At 42.4% G+C, this 15636-nt stretch overlaps 1 protein-coding gene across 2 annotated transcripts in view; it reads right to left on the reverse strand.

The window, feature by feature from the left end:
• The window catches only part of RUNX1 (RUNX family transcription factor 1), a 178497-nt gene that overhangs the window by 19019 nt on the left and 143842 nt on the right, over positions 1 to 15636 (reverse strand). The window lies entirely within an intron of this gene.

Raw genomic sequence — 15636 nt, forward strand, 5'->3', positions numbered from 1 at the left:
AGGGTGAATCACACCGATGAACAGCTGTTTCTCTCTCCCATCACAAAGGTACCAGATGACTGTGTCAGATGGAGACACACAAAACACGGATGTCTAAAGTTAGGTGAAATGAATCCCAGCCTGGTTACACCTCCAAAATTTCTCTTTCATGGGGTGGAGCAAGATGAAAGAAAGTGGCAATATGTCTCCTGGGCCAGGACCTGGAAGTCACATTGAGTCACTATTTGCAGACATAGGATTACTTGCGCCTTCTTCTCTAGGGCAATAACCTCCATGCCTGTGGGCTGAACCTGACCCTGGTCCTGTGGGGGGATTGCTGGTACCCTGGTGCCTGGCCTCAAAGCCATTTCCTCAGCTGGACTCTGCCTTAGGGTTTTCAAAAAAGCAGTCATAAGCTCATGTCACAATGAAATGTTTCCTAGCTTTGTGTCTACATTTTGAGACAGTTAAATATGAGGTTGAAAGTTCCTTGGATGGGTTATTCCCTCTGGAAAGCCAATGCCATAAAAAAAGAAAAAAAAAAGAAAAAAAAAGAAAAAAAAAGAAAAAAAGGAAAGAAAAAGAAATAAAAAGAAAAAAAAGAAAAAAAAAGAGCAGAGTTGAATGAGAAAGTCTCCGCAGTCTGCTGGGAGACACAGTGATAAGGGAATGACTACAGTGTGGCCTCAGGTATCTTAAGGGTTGCTCCTGATATGTGAACTAATTACTCCATATTAAAGTTCTTTAGCCTACAGATAAACAAAAAGTCCTAATCAATCTCTTCTTCTACACTTTCAGTGTTCCCTCCTCTTTTTCAACATGAAAGTACTGGAAGAAAAGAACTTCCTCTCTGGAGCTTACAGTCATTTTATCCACCACAAAACACTGACCTTGATGTGAACTAATTAGGATTGCAATAGATTATTAATACGGGTTGGTGAGGTGGAGTTTTGTCAGTATAAAAGAGGTCTTTGAAGATAACAGCCATTTACACTTTCATGATCTCATCACAAGTGCTCAGAAGAAAGCTTATAAGCTAATAAAGTAGAATTCATCTAGGGGCACTATGCACACACAGTGGAGTATCACCCTCCAAACCCTTATTCAGGATGGCAAAGGAAATCTGCTCAGATTCTTTTAAATTCCAACACGAATCAGGATTAAAACAACTTTTGGTAATAAGTAGATCTCTGATGATCTAAAGACACATTGGTTCATTTTATTGACTTAGAGTAAGTGACATATCAAATGCAACCTTCATACTTTAACAACTGAGGTCACCTTGAGAAAAACGATACTGAGCCCAGTGGTATGAAATCTCTCTCCAGAGTGCAGCTTTGATTTACAAGGTGAAGTAAGGTCTTCTTCATGTGAACATATATTAGTAAAGTCAGTTTGACTTAGAACGATACACAGATTATTTTTTTTTTAAGTAGGTCACTAAGAAACTGTTGCTCATTATAGTACTAAACCAAAATGGACTTGTTGAAAACTCTACTAAATGATCTGCTCCTCTAAACTGTCAAGTTGGTTTTGAGGAGATCTGAGAAACCAAAATGGAAAATGAGTCAAGCCCAGAAGTATGTGCTGAAAGCCCCAACTCACTGGCTTGTCAGGAGTATGCAGTCCAGAAATACATTAAAAATACCATTTAAGAAATGCCTTGCTTCCTTTACAAAATCCCTTGGCACTTGCTGTGTAGCTGAGGAATGCTGCATCCTGCCATGCTGCCGGCATCACCCATTCCACCAAACCTATGGCACTGATGGGTGGCAGCAGGACATCTCCCCTGGCTCCCCCCAAATCAGAGAGGCTAGAGGAGTACAGTCAGAGGAAGAAGGATTACAAAGGAAGGTAAAGAGTGATCTTCTTGTTCAACCCTTGCTCTGCTGGCCATATTTAAATGCTAGGCTGGTTGATTTCAGAGCAGGCTAGATCTAAATCTGAAGGGCAAAAGATACAGGCAGCACAAGCTTTGAAGGTAAAAGTGCTTCTCTCTTTAGCGCTGTTGAAGATGCCAAGCAGAAGCTCAGCAAACCAACATGCACAAAAGCTGTTGCAGGGCTGAAGACCCTTGGCAGTCCTTCCAAAGCAAGGTGCCAAAAATGAGACCCCTGAATAAGTAGGCATGAGGCTTTGAATGTGGAGGGCTCAGACAGCAAGGCCCTGGACACACAGTCCCATCAGGGTGGCTGGGAAGGGGTCTACCCTGAACAGGGAGGATGTGCTTGTGCCACCCATCCAGGACAGTGATGCCTGCAGGAGACCGAGGGGAGCCACCTGATAGAATCATTTTGGTTGGAAGAGACCCTTAAGATCACAGAATTCAAACATGACCTAAATCTGGTACTAAACCATGCCCCTAAGAGTGTCATCTACATGTCTTTTAAACGCCTCCAGGGATGGTGGCTCAACCGCTTCCCTGGGCAGCCTGTTCCAATGCCTGACAACCCTTTCTGTGAAGAAGTGTTTCCTAATATCCAATTTGAACCTTCCCTGGTGCACCTTGAGGCCATTTCCTCTCATCCTGATGCCCCAACTCCTGTGTGCCTCCCTGCCCCTTCTCCTGGAGTAATTCCTGCAGGGAACCCAGGACAACCAGATTGCTGAGAAACGTGTCCTGATCATAACTTCTGGTTTTGTATGCAGGTAGGTGCTACCAGAATGGGTGGAGTTAGGAATAACAGCGCTGAAGGGAAATTGTAATCCAGTAAAGAAAAGAAGTGTCAACACATGTCAAATGTTGCAAAATGTCCCAGAGTGGAAGAAATAAAGTAATTCCCAGTATTAACCAACAAACAGCTGTTGTGTTACCAGGCTGAAGAAGATTTCTTTTTCAGAATAGGAAATGTGTAATGTTTTATACAAATAACAGTTTTGTTTCACTTTCTGTATTAAGCATCTTAAAAATTAACCTTTAATATACCAAGCACTTCTCAATGTCTTGAAAAGTCTAGCTTGCCAGAACCTCTTTTTGAATTATACCCTGTGACTTGCCTGTCTGCTCAGAAATATTATGTAAAATTATTGTTCTCTGTTAGCAGTTACAAACCTATGAAACACTGACACATCAAAAAGTTTTTAGAAGTTTAGCTAAATAGAGCTAAGCTCCACTAAATGTGCTGAACTGAGCAGTTTTAGACAACTGTGGCATGGAGAGTAAGATCACAAGTCACCATTACAAGTAAAAAGAACTTTTTCTCATTTAATAAACTAAAAAAGCTAAACATAATTGCGATATGTAAGCAAATGTCAAATAATTACTTAAGTAAGAGTAAGACTAAACAAAGGTATTTACATTTAATGTAAGAATACAATGTGATGGCACAAAACAAGGTTATTGCATGTTGCAGATTATTGGCTTGGTCAGGGAAAAAAGAACTTCAGAAATTGCCCTAATTGAAATACTTCTAATGTCTACATTTTTTACAGTTTTAAAAATTAGCAGTATTTTGAAACAATTCATTTAAATTCAAAAAGAAATTATATATATATATGCTGTTGTTGTTTTGCAGTTGTTGATATTTTGGGCCTGCCACAGAAACAAAACAAAAAACCCCTTTATTTATTTGTGCAGCTCTTTAATCTGTTTAAATTAATACGCTGTATTACTCATTTTTTCCCCAATGTGATCCTAAAATGATTGCTGAGCTGCACTCACATCAGTCTCTCCTGCCAGTGAATTAAATATGAAATGGTTTATTCCCCTGTCCTCCAGCAGCTCTTCCCCCATCTTCACATGCTCATTTAGCCAGTCTGAACTTACAGATAAGCTGATGATGAGACACTAGAAGGCAAAACCAGACAATTACCTAGGCAAATGTTTGAAGGATTTGAGCCCTGCAGCAAAAATGCTGTTTACTGAAGACTGAAAGCGCCATTTCTACTTAGTACAAGCCAGGGTGTCTGAACTCAGCAGTTCTGGATAGTGGCCACCAGTGGACTCAGAGTAAAGTTTATAGGTGCAAGATAACATCACGCTCCTGTCTGCATTTCATCACCCCAGGGCCTTTTTCTGTATTCTTAAACAAAAGGCATGCAAGTACCAACAGAAGTATTCTTTACCATCTGTCTTTATATTCACTCATTACATAGTTAATCATTTATTTTTATGCTGAAGATCACCCCAACAAGGCGCAAGGGCAGATCCTCAGCTGGCCTAGTTAGTAGAGCAAGGCCAACTTACACTGACTGAAGAGCCACCTTTTGGTCTAATTCTGCACCTTTCAAAACACACTGAATATGAGCAGGGTTGTAGTGCCTCATACTCTCTTTTTTTCCTTCCTACTTTCCTCCTTCAAAGATGTTTTGGGGCAAAGAATGGAGAATGCAGTGAGAGTCAAGATGAGGAGGAACAAGAACACAATGCTGTGTTGCATTTCATGGCCGCTCCTCCCACCTGGACCTCCATCTACCTGCTCCCATCTGCAGAGCCCTGTTGATGCAACCAGTGATGGTGCTGGCAAAAATGGAGGACATCAGGCTAGAAAGCATACCGAAAGGATGTGAAGAAAACCATTTAACCGTACAACTGATCTTTCACCTGAATGGGTGGATCCACGCAAGAGGCTCAGGTAGTTGTTGCTGATATGTGGCCAACAGGTACGTAGGGAAAATCTGGAAGTCCAGTCTGCACTTTAAGGCTTTTTCAGCAGTAGGGAGCGAACTCCCACTCCAAGGAAATGCTCAGTCACATCCTTCCTGTCTTAGCTGGTGAAAAATTGCCATTAACTTAGTAAATGGAAAAAAACCCTGCATGGGACGGGTCTGCAGCTCCCACCTCCTTCTGCCACCCACTCTCAGCAGGAAGAGGGGCACAACAGAAAGGGCAGGAAAAAGCTTTAAAACATCACAGTTTCCAGAGGATGAACATTTAAGACATCCCTGTAACTGAACTGCAGGAGGATGAGTGGAGGAAGGGAGATCACAAAGGCAAAGGTGGACAACCAAGACAAGACCAGTATCAGCCTCCTGCCCTTAACTTGGAGTGAATGGTGTCTGGAGTCAGTCTGATTCTCCATTCAGGTGGAGCTGCTTCGGTGCCAGGAAGCAGAAGATCTCAGCCACGCTGGCATCTGAGACCAGAACCTTTTACAACCTCTGAGATCTCAAGAAATGGCCCCAAAATGCTAGGTAAATGGTATAGGTGCTAGGCACAATGATAAGAAGCTATCACGAGTTCTAACTCATCTGCAGGTAAACTTTCCCATAAGAGTGAAACTAAAAAGGTGCCTATCTCCCACACTTAATCCATCAGGCATGGTTGTACAGACTAAGTCTGGAGACCAAGCCTTTGTCATATTTAGCTGCCAGAATTAAGCTATACTTTCCGTAAGCACTCTGCTGGCTTTGTTTTGTAAATATATTTTTCCCTAAAGAAAAGAGGGGCATGCTGCCTCCAAGCATGGGGAACGTGTCTTGTGAGGAGACAGCACTTCCTCAGTCCTCCCTTTTATTTTTTTTTTCCTTCTTCTTCAAATGTGAAAAATAAGTTGTATGACAGACTTTGGTGGAGATGTGTGCAACAAGGCCTTCATTGTCTCAGACAGGTGTGAGATTGGAATTGATTCAGCGCCAACAACCCCAGTATCAGAGCCAGCTCTGTGAGCTGAAAACATACACCAACCATCCAGTAATACCACTGCAGCCAGCCAGAGACTCAACAATTTAAGGCTTAACACACACACAACATAAATCAGATGAGGATGTACCAGCCAACCGTCAGCTTCTTGGGCAGATGCCTGCAGACCGTCTGTGCAAATCAGACCTTGCCTGTTTCAGTTATTGGAAAGTTTTGTGGGTTTTGGTTTTTTTTTTTTTTTCATATAAAGATGAGAGGCTGGGTGGAGCAGCTAGCTCAGACACATTTACATTTGCCCTATCTTGCCCCAACAGCCCTCCTTTGCTCGCTGTTTGGAGGCAGTCCTTCTTGTAAAGTCACTTTATTCCAAGTGCAGGAGGGAAGGAATTACATCTTGGGGAAATGTTTAATGTACAAATACAAAAATCACATGGACACACACTCAGTATGCACCACCCTCATGAAACAAAACCATTCCCTTCCATGGGAGTTTCGGAGCCTCTGAACGTGATCAAACAAGCACAAGAATTAACACAGCTGTTTTTATTTTTTCTTTCTTCTCCCCCCGCTTTGTTTTTTTTTCCATGGATGTATTTCCTTCACTCTTCCAGGAAAACCTGTTTCCACACTCCTCTCTGCCTTTATGTCTCACCTGCTTCAACCTAGTCCCTGCACTTTGTCTGGCTGCATTAGTCACCCCAGTGAGGGCAAGAACGGTCAGTGGCGGCGGCCTCCTGCTCCTTCCCTGGGCTCCAGTTTGTGCAAGGAGAGATCCTGTGTGGCACCCCACCACCCCAGGCTTGGTCACCCATGGGTGACCCACAGACATGCTGCTACACCATGCCCAAGGCATCTGTCAGACCCAGCTCCACCTGGTTTCTCTGTGTTCCAGCAGCTTGGTTTTAGCTGCTTTTGACCCCAGCTGCAAGCCCTTCTCCCTTCTGCAGCTTCTCTGTCCTCGGAGAGTACAAGGGACTCTTGCATTTTATAACACAGACGGGCAGTGCTCACAGTCCCTTGCCAAGCAAAAAGGGGGACTGGAAGGAGGCTTCCCCAGGCCAGGATTGACTCCTGCGGGTCCCAGGCTGGTCCCCTGCTGCATCCACCAGCAGGGCGTATCTGCTGGCCGCTTGTTGAGGGTGGAGGCTGGGGAGCGCCATGAGCATAAGAGCCTGGCACAAACACCCAGTTATGTGCTTAAAAGCTGAAGGCAGCTGACAGAGAGCTTTTTTAAAAAAAAAAAGTATTTGCAGAGGTGGGGTATAAATGACCATACAGCAGAGATCTGTTTGTATCAAGGTGAGCATTCGTTGGCAAATCTTGGTTTACACTCACTTGAGAAGTCTCCCTCCCTTTTGTGTGGTTCCTTTTCAAGTTAACACAAGTCTTCACTTTTATAACGTAGAGCAGAACTGTTTTCTGGTGGATACTTTCCCCCATACTGAGTTTGAATTTGCAAATGGTTTTGTATGTAAAATTGCCCATGTATACATAAGTCTCCAGGATATTGGAGAGACTATTCTTTAGAGCAATTATACATGTGCTTTACTGAAGAATGAGGATCATCATTGAGACCTTGGGATTTTTAAAACTGAATATACTTTAGTAACCTTGTGCAATGAGAACTGAAATCATCATAACAGGTACACTTGCTCAGCTAACTGTAAATCATCATTAGACTAATAAAACAAAACTTCTGACAAAACATTGTCTTTCCTACAGTGCAAAGGATGTAGCAGTTTACAACAATTTTTCTGAATACTGAAAACCTGTTGATTAATAGAGCAGTGAATTTATAACTTTTTGTTATGCAAAGGATTTTTTGTTTCATTGTTTTTTGTTGGCAATCATCACCTGAATTTCGTCTGCAAGAAGCTAAAGGAATCTAAACTGGCCAAATCATATCTAAAAGCTCTGATAATCGTAATTATTTAAGAATGCAGAGGATGCAAGCTACAATGGCTTATATTCTAAAGCATGCCTAGTGATCTAGTTCCTTTTCTGAGTACCTAATCAAAGACATTCAGAGCATCTCTTTTTGCAGAAATTCAGGCTCCTTGAAAGTGCTTGAATGTGAACACCAAATCCTGGAGGGATTTGGTGTTCACTGATCTTGAACTGAGTATCTTGCACAACACAGACAAACCAAGTAAACTTCAGAAACAGACCTAAGCATTTGCTGCTGGAAACTAAGCCAACCCTGACAGCAAACCCACAAACTTTTAATGGATCTATTTCCTATGCATTTGTTTTTCAATGCTTCTAAGTGGAGAGATGTATAAATAGCATGAAAATGGTCAGATGGAGACAAAAGTCTATTTGATTATCTAATGTGCACTTCCCCACATAATTCATTGTTTTATCGAGCACATCCAAGCCTATTGTTCTTTTGCATGTGAACAATCCCCCTTTATAGGGGTCATAATATCCTGGGTACACAGGGAAAACTTATAAACAAGTTTACTAAGGGTGTACTGTGTACTCCGTCAGGTAAAAGGAGTCCTGTGAACTCTCTAACCACATGGGATTGTCAGAGAAGATCTGGTTGACGAAACATCTTGTTAAAAGCATGGCAGCAGAAGAGGCAAGGGCATGCCTGCACTTGATGCTTCGAAAGGAGACCTCCCCCCATGGATAAATCCCACCAGTGAAGAAAGCAGAGACCATGCCTGTCCTTCTGAATGCAAAGCCCTTTGGCTGCTGTGAGCACGGGTGGCTGCTGCAGCTTCCTGCAGAGCTACAGGAGTTGATTTCATTCCATCCAAATCTGTCTGCACTAACCCAGATCATGCAGGCTCTGTATACTGAGGTGGGGTTTCCACTTCAGAAACAAGCATTTGAACACTAACTTTTGGGCTGGTGTCCTCATTTTCTCCTTCTTGTTTTCTACATGGCAAACAGTAAGGGTGTCTGTGGTCACTCTGCTCTAAACCCCCAGAATTTCAAGTTTGGAGAGGCTCAATCTTTTATTGAGGGAAAAGAATATTCTTTTCTTGAGGGAAAAGAATACATTCAATTACAAAATCAAAGTGGCACATGGGCAGCATCAGCCAAATAATAAGCTGGTTTCAGTGGGTGTTTGTTTTTAGGGTAAGGAGCTCCTATTTATTTTTTGTTTGTTTTATTTACCATGGAAGGTAATTTGAGCTCTGATATCAAAACATGTAATGTTCTGCCAAGAGAGGATTAAAGAGGAGAATGCTATGGAAAGAAACTGGGTTTGTCAGTAAAGAACCGAGAGAGATTTTATTTACCGGAGTTTTGCAATCAGGGCTTTTAATCTTCCTCACAATTGGGCCATTCAAAGGCCAAGAATATGCTTCAAGGGCCAGTGAGGAATAACCCCAAAACCAAGGAGTAGCTGTCTCAGATGCTGAAATGCTAATCAAACACACAGCAACATGTTGCCATCCGAAGTTCAGGATGGTGGGAGCACTTGCCTCTGGGGCAGGCAGGGATATTTACTTTAGACATCTCCAGCATTCTGGTGCCACAGGTGAGATTTAGCACCAGACAAGAGAAGCAGTGAGCCAGAATAAGGTGTTTCCATGGAAAGGTAAGAGAGCCCAGTGACCCAGGTAATCTCAACAGCAGACAGAAATGTCCCCTAAGGTACAGTGCATTAAAGTTGTCATCCTGAAAGATGCTGAGCCTTCTCAGTTGCCCCAGAAATGAGGAGAGGAGCAGGTGGAGGCCCCGTCTTGGAGAGGTGACTCCAGTACTTCCGTACCAGGAGAGAGCTAAAGGAGCAAGAACTGAGCCCAGGTAATTCAGTCTTTTCTCTGGTGATCACGGTGGCTGCCAATAGCATGAGCACTAGGCTGGTAGCATCAATGCAGGCGCAAGATTCCTGCATTGGGTCAGAGAGCAGCTTCACTTTTGCAATGACATAATGGAGAAGGGACTTTGGCATACTGAGTCAAAGATGAGGAAACAAAACAAATCAGAGAGGATCACCGTGCATGTTAAAAACTGAAATCGAGATACTTGTCCCTACCTGCAAGCTTTGTTTCTCTTAGCAGTATCTATCAGCTCAGTGTTGTTTTCATGTGGTAAAAGACATGGACAGACTAATGAAAAATAAAGCTGTGGCTGGGCACAAGCTGCCAAATTTTATAGGTGCCTAAAGATTCAGCTGACAGCCAGAGAGATTTCCAAAGGCATCTCTCTAGCTGCCACTGATTTCTGTGGGGCTTAGGTGTTTGGACACTGTCAAAAATCTTGCTAAAACATCTTTCTGGTGTGCTGAGTTTTCCTAATTACTTTGTAAAAAATCAAGCTCTAAATAGCTTGCCAAAAGATATGCAGAATGGCTTTGACAAAACTTAGAACAAAACACTGATCTCCGAACTCCTCAGTTTCTGCTTTAAAACCAAGATTTCTTTTTCTCTGGTTAAAGTCATCCTTTCGGATGTTCCCTGTGGAGGATGAAAGGGAAAAAACAAAACTAAGAAAACAAAACAAACAAACAAACAAACAAAAAAACACAGAAGGAAAATTTGTGTAAGTGGAGATGTTGTTTGGGGACTGAGAACATATTTGTTGCCTTATCTACTGCTTTTTTAATCTCAGGAAGTGCCAGGCAATTGGAATATGAAGATTGGTATCTTTTAAATATATCGACACTTAGAAATCTTCTGGATTAAATACCATTACATAACTCTTTCCATTAGTGCCTTAAGTTGATGAAAAAGCTAAACAATTTCAAGCATTTTTTTTTTTTTTCTAGAGCTGCATGTGAGGAGGCAGGGGAGGCTCTTGAGCATGGCTCGTGCCATGGAGCTGGGTGCACTGCCTGCAAGGAGGGCAGGTGTTGGGGAACTTGGTTCCTCACCTCACTCTGCCCCGAGTGGGAACAGACAGAGGAGGCACAAATCCACAGCTGAAGGGGATGAATCCTCAAGGTGCATGGAAGGGGCAGCAGGATGAATTTCTGCCACCCCCAAATGGGAAAGGCCTTCCCCTAGCAGCTGAAGCGCGAGGTCTCCAGTGCTGGAGAGCTGGCTGAGCCTGCATGGCAGATAGGATTTGCTCAGAGAACTGCTGAAGACCTGGTGGTCCAAGTAGGAGTAAGGAGTGCACTGGGAGTTTGCAGGCAGAGGTTTTATCTCATCACTGAAATCCGACAGAGAAAAGAGCTGAGAAGATCCCTGAGCTACCTTCCTGCCTGTCCCAGCGAATGAAATATCCCTCGTTTTGCATCTGTGAAACCACAGGTGCAGAGGATTGATTGAGTGGAAGAACGTATGGGCCCAGAGAGGATCTCCTGGGCCCTGCAGCCCAGTCGCATCTTGTGTTCTGCACTTACATAACATAGCAATAGCCATCTTAAGTTACATCTTTCTGTCTCTAATAGCCCCCTGGAAGGCTGCCAGGATTGCTCTGATACCTAGGAACCATCTTCTAATTTCCAGCCTAAATTCATTGACGGTCAGTTTACAGAATAACCACTTGTTCTTCAGCCAACACTGTCCTTTGGTACAAATGGTTCTCCTCCCTCCCTGGTATGTTTGTTGACTGTATTTATCTTTCCCCTCAGCTCTGTTTTGGTACGCTGAATAAATCTGGCTCTGCTAACCTCTTCTTTAAAGTAAGGTCTTTATTCCTCTTGTCATACTAACAGCCCCCCTTTGCACCTGCTGCCACTTGAATTAGTTTTACTTGAACACTGGATAATCATCATTTCATCTAGACCTCAGAGGATAATTTCCTATAACTTCCTATACTGCTATTAATATAGGATCCCACCTATGGTATCTCAAAATGGCAAAACTGGTGGGCTGCTCCTGGCAGGAAAGAGGGAAGAGAGGAGATATCTAAAGCCAGATGGAGGGAGTTCCTCGGGACTGCTCTCGTTCTTGGGCTACCACTGTGTATCACAGCCCCTCTCATGTATCACAGCACAACCAGTCATGCAGAAAAGCAAAGTCTTGGCAGAGATAACGTGTCACGGTAACAAAATTTTATTTTTTTGGAGAGGACTGAAATCGTGTTGCAAACTTTACAAATCAAATGGAAGACGCCTCTTGCTGTAAGGAGCCTATTTCAACAACTGAGTAAAAAACTATGTTGAGAGCTGGAGCCAAGAAAACATGGACAGTAGGAAGCTGCTGGTTGTTTAGTTATATTATGCACATCTTGTGTGTATCTTTACTATAGTGATATTTTCTAGTCTATACAATATATTCTGTATATACCATAACCTCACAGACATTCTCCAAAATACAGATATGAAGGGTGTTAGTTTCACCACAAAATGAGACATATTGCTTGGCCAGAAATGCTGCACAAAATAATTATGTGCTTTTGCAAGTGTCAAGAGTCACATTGCTGCTGCTCTCTTTTAGTTCATGCTTTAGAGAAAAATTCCCAAGACATGCACCAGTTTGATCAACACAAATATAGTAACTCTGGACAAAAACAGGAGCACCTGTGCCTGCAGAGCTACAGAATGGATTCAAACACCCTTAAACAGGTGTTTTATATATATATGCATTAGTAGGGGGCATGAAAGAGAAGGGATTTCTCCACAGGGTGGACTTGTGTTAGAATGAGTGAAAGAATTGTTTTCCTTGTGCTAATCCAGTTCACATGCTTGTGTGCTCATCTCTTCGAATGCAACCTGGTTTATGACATGATAGACAGCAGGGTGAGTCTGCTGCTAATGACACTGTACCTCTTAAAAAGAATGACTGCTGAGGTTACTCATGGCATTATATAAATGGATTATGTGCTGAGCGATAACTGTTAATCAAAGAAACATATTGTACTTTCAGTAAAAAGACATTTTCTCTCTGTAAAATTTCCTTTCTGATAGAGCCAGTTGGAACCCTTCCGTCTAAACTGATCCAGTTTGCAAAATATTTCGGGAAAACACCACTATTTCAACAAACTTCCTCTGACCTCCAGGTGGCTGTGGTACTCAAGCTCTCCGTCCACACCACCAAGGTGGCTTCATCTCCTTCCTTTTCCACACACAGGAGCTATTTGGTGGCTACTGAAAGGAGGGGAAAGGAGAAAAAGCATCTCCCCTCTTGACCGAAGTGAGGTTCCGGCACATACTCAGCATGTTGACCACCTGCCCCAGGAGACAGACACTGGAGGGGAGCTCCATCAAAGGGGTGTCCCCTGGCTGCTGGCAAAACATTCGCCAGCTGGCTTGTGGTGGGGAAACTGTACTCCAGGGAGAAGCGCTGGAGCCAGAGAGCTTGGCAGCCCCAGCTGTGCTGATTGGAAATGACGTACCCACTGCCAGATCCTGTGCTGCCCGCACTGCCCATGCTGCCGGTGCTGCCTGCGCTGCCTGCCGATGTGCCGGCGTGACTCACCCCTCACTACTCTGCCAGCCTGGGGGAGGCAGGAGCAGTGCCGATAGGAAAGGTGCCAAGCTCAGGCAGCACTCGCTTGACATGCCAGGGAGTGTATTTTGGGATGGAGAGGTCAGGTGGTTAATGGAGTGGAAGCGGGATGATGCACTGTTAAAGCCGCCACATACTCGCTCTGCAAGTACGCTGCGTTGAGGAAAGACAGGGAGACTCAAATGCATTCAAAGAGAACATAAAAATACCAACATTTAGCGTATTGCACAATGGAAAGAGCTGGCGAGCCCCTAATCTTGGGAGCCTCTTTATCTGTTTTGGCAGGGAGCTATAAGCACGTCAATCTGGATTCTCAAAAGCACCTGAAAACTGCATTTTGCAGCAGCAAAACACAGAGGCAGAGTGACAGCCCCATTGAAGCCCACTCTGAAACACTGCCATGTGAACACTTCTGGCTCTATTAACCCACGGCCTATTAAACTGATTTAAAAGTGGAAATATTAAAAATCAGGGCAGGATACAGCCATAGTAAGAACAAAGCCATTTTAATTCCCTGGGTTTAAACACCGCCCTTGACTCCACTCCTGTGTTTCACCAGTTCATGGGAACCCAGATAAACTTGGGCTGTTTTTGGTGGAACAAGATTACGATAGCAAGGACCTTGAAATGTCTCTTCAACAACGTGTATTGCACCTGGAGGAAGACAAAAGGCTGGCTTGTAACAAAATAATCTCTTAGTCGTTATGTTTTGTGCTAATTCAAAGACCTGATCTTTAAATGATCTCTTTTGCTTTGCTATTGGTGCTAATTCTGCTGCTTCACTTAAAGATCTGTCAGCAATTTTTTTACAGCGTCTTGTTTCCAGGGATTTTAGACTTGGTCATAAAAGCATGGTCTCAGCTGAAACTTAACATATAAGGTTACAATATTAAAAAAAAAAAGCGAGCAAGCATACTCAGATATTTTTAAGGCTATGAAAGCGTAAAAAGAACCAGAAACATGTAGCTTAAAGTGATTACAAAGATTATTTGTTTTCCCTAGACAGGACTAATAGCTTTTTTTTTTTTTTCTATTTTTACTTTTTAGCCTATGGATAACAAATAAATCACCAGCCGGAAACATTATTTGGGTTAACTTGGAAAAAATAGGTTATTTAATTGCACACGGTTTTGGATTATATTCTTAACCACACTAGTTAGAAAGTTTTTAGGCAACTTATTAACTCAGCATTAATGCCTCCAAAAGAACACCTTCTTGGCCTGATGAGTTACACATTTAAAATATTTCTATTGGCTCTGAAAAAAATTATACTGTAAAGGAACCATATAAATTTGTATTTATGTAAACCTCTTGAATTATAGATCTACCTACTCTGGTTAACATTAACCACTGCAGAGTTAGTAATCACGTATCTGTTTCAGTCTGGTGTTAGAAGAAACTCAACCATAATGCTTAGATAGACAGATTTATAGTTATTATATATATAAACTTCAATGTTCATCAGGGGTCTTACCTAAACTTTCCTAAACAACACCCTAGCACAGCTCTCATGGCTCTGTTTTCTTTTCCCCTCTGTACAAAGCAAGAGGTGAATTAAGGTTGAAGCTTTGGCCAGGTTTGGAGCTTTAACTGAATATCCTTACTCTGTGCGTGTAGGTCAAATGCTTTGACATTATACACTTGATACTGGCACAAAGTAATCTTTCAACTCAAATCATGTGTGATGTGGTGGTAGCTTTTTCTCCCTTTCTGTTTCCCTTTGGTCTGTGGATTGGCTATGGTTAGATCTTTGAAATGAACAGGTGTACTTTCTCTCTCCTTGTGATATGAAAGAAGCATAAAACTCGATTATAGCAATTTATGGTCTCTTAACTTGCTTGGACTTGTATCCATGACACAAGAAGCTTTATGCTCAAATTCAAGACTTGGTAAAATAGGAAGTTAAAATTAACCTCAATCCTTTTATAGATGAAAACCTCAACAAATAAACCGTGGTTTAGTGGCATGGCAACCTGCCTCTTCAAATCCAAGAACTAGTCTGAGATGTCTATTTTGAGTTATTTTGGGGTTTTTTTAATAAAAATATTTGGACTTGGATGAATAGAGCAGTAGCCTGTGATTCATACTGATGTGAGTTAAAGAAAAGTTTAATTCTACTACTTGAAAGTTAGCAATGTATGGGATTTTTATGCCTTATTTTATATCTATATAAAAAGCCCTCTGTATTCTCTCCAGCAAGAGACTTTCAAGAGAAGTGTTTCAGGATGCAAAGATATGCAGATAAGTATGGCGATGATATGGAGAAAGTCAGGAGCATTTAGTTTTTTGAGGCCTGCATTCTAAAATGTAGCTCTGTTTACTAAAAATAACTAAAAAAAAGGAAAATATCCTAACTTCCTAGAGATCACACAAAGGAGCAGCCTGAAAACCAATTATCATTTGAACACATGAAAAAATGATGGTGCTGGAGCTCCTTCCCACCCTAGCCATTTTCCCCTGCTGTGATAGTGTGACCCTGAAAAGCAGAGCCCTAGAAATTAAAAGATGTCTGTAGCAGAGACAGTCCTGAAGGAGGGAGGCTTCAGTTTGGATCTTATTTTAGTGATAGCGACTGGAAGCCTCAACAAGTTGCTAAATGGACAACACACACATTTTGGGGGCAGAGGGAAACTAGGAGAAAGCAGCCCAATAGGTAAAGAGGAGTGTATCAGTGTGGGAACAGTAGCAGTTCGATTGCCGTCATTTTCTGAGCTATGT

Source organism: Patagioenas fasciata, chromosome 1, assembly GCF_037038585.1.
Source record: "Patagioenas fasciata isolate bPatFas1 chromosome 1, bPatFas1.hap1, whole genome shotgun sequence".
Taxonomy (NCBI): domain Eukaryota; kingdom Metazoa; phylum Chordata; class Aves; order Columbiformes; family Columbidae; genus Patagioenas; species Patagioenas fasciata.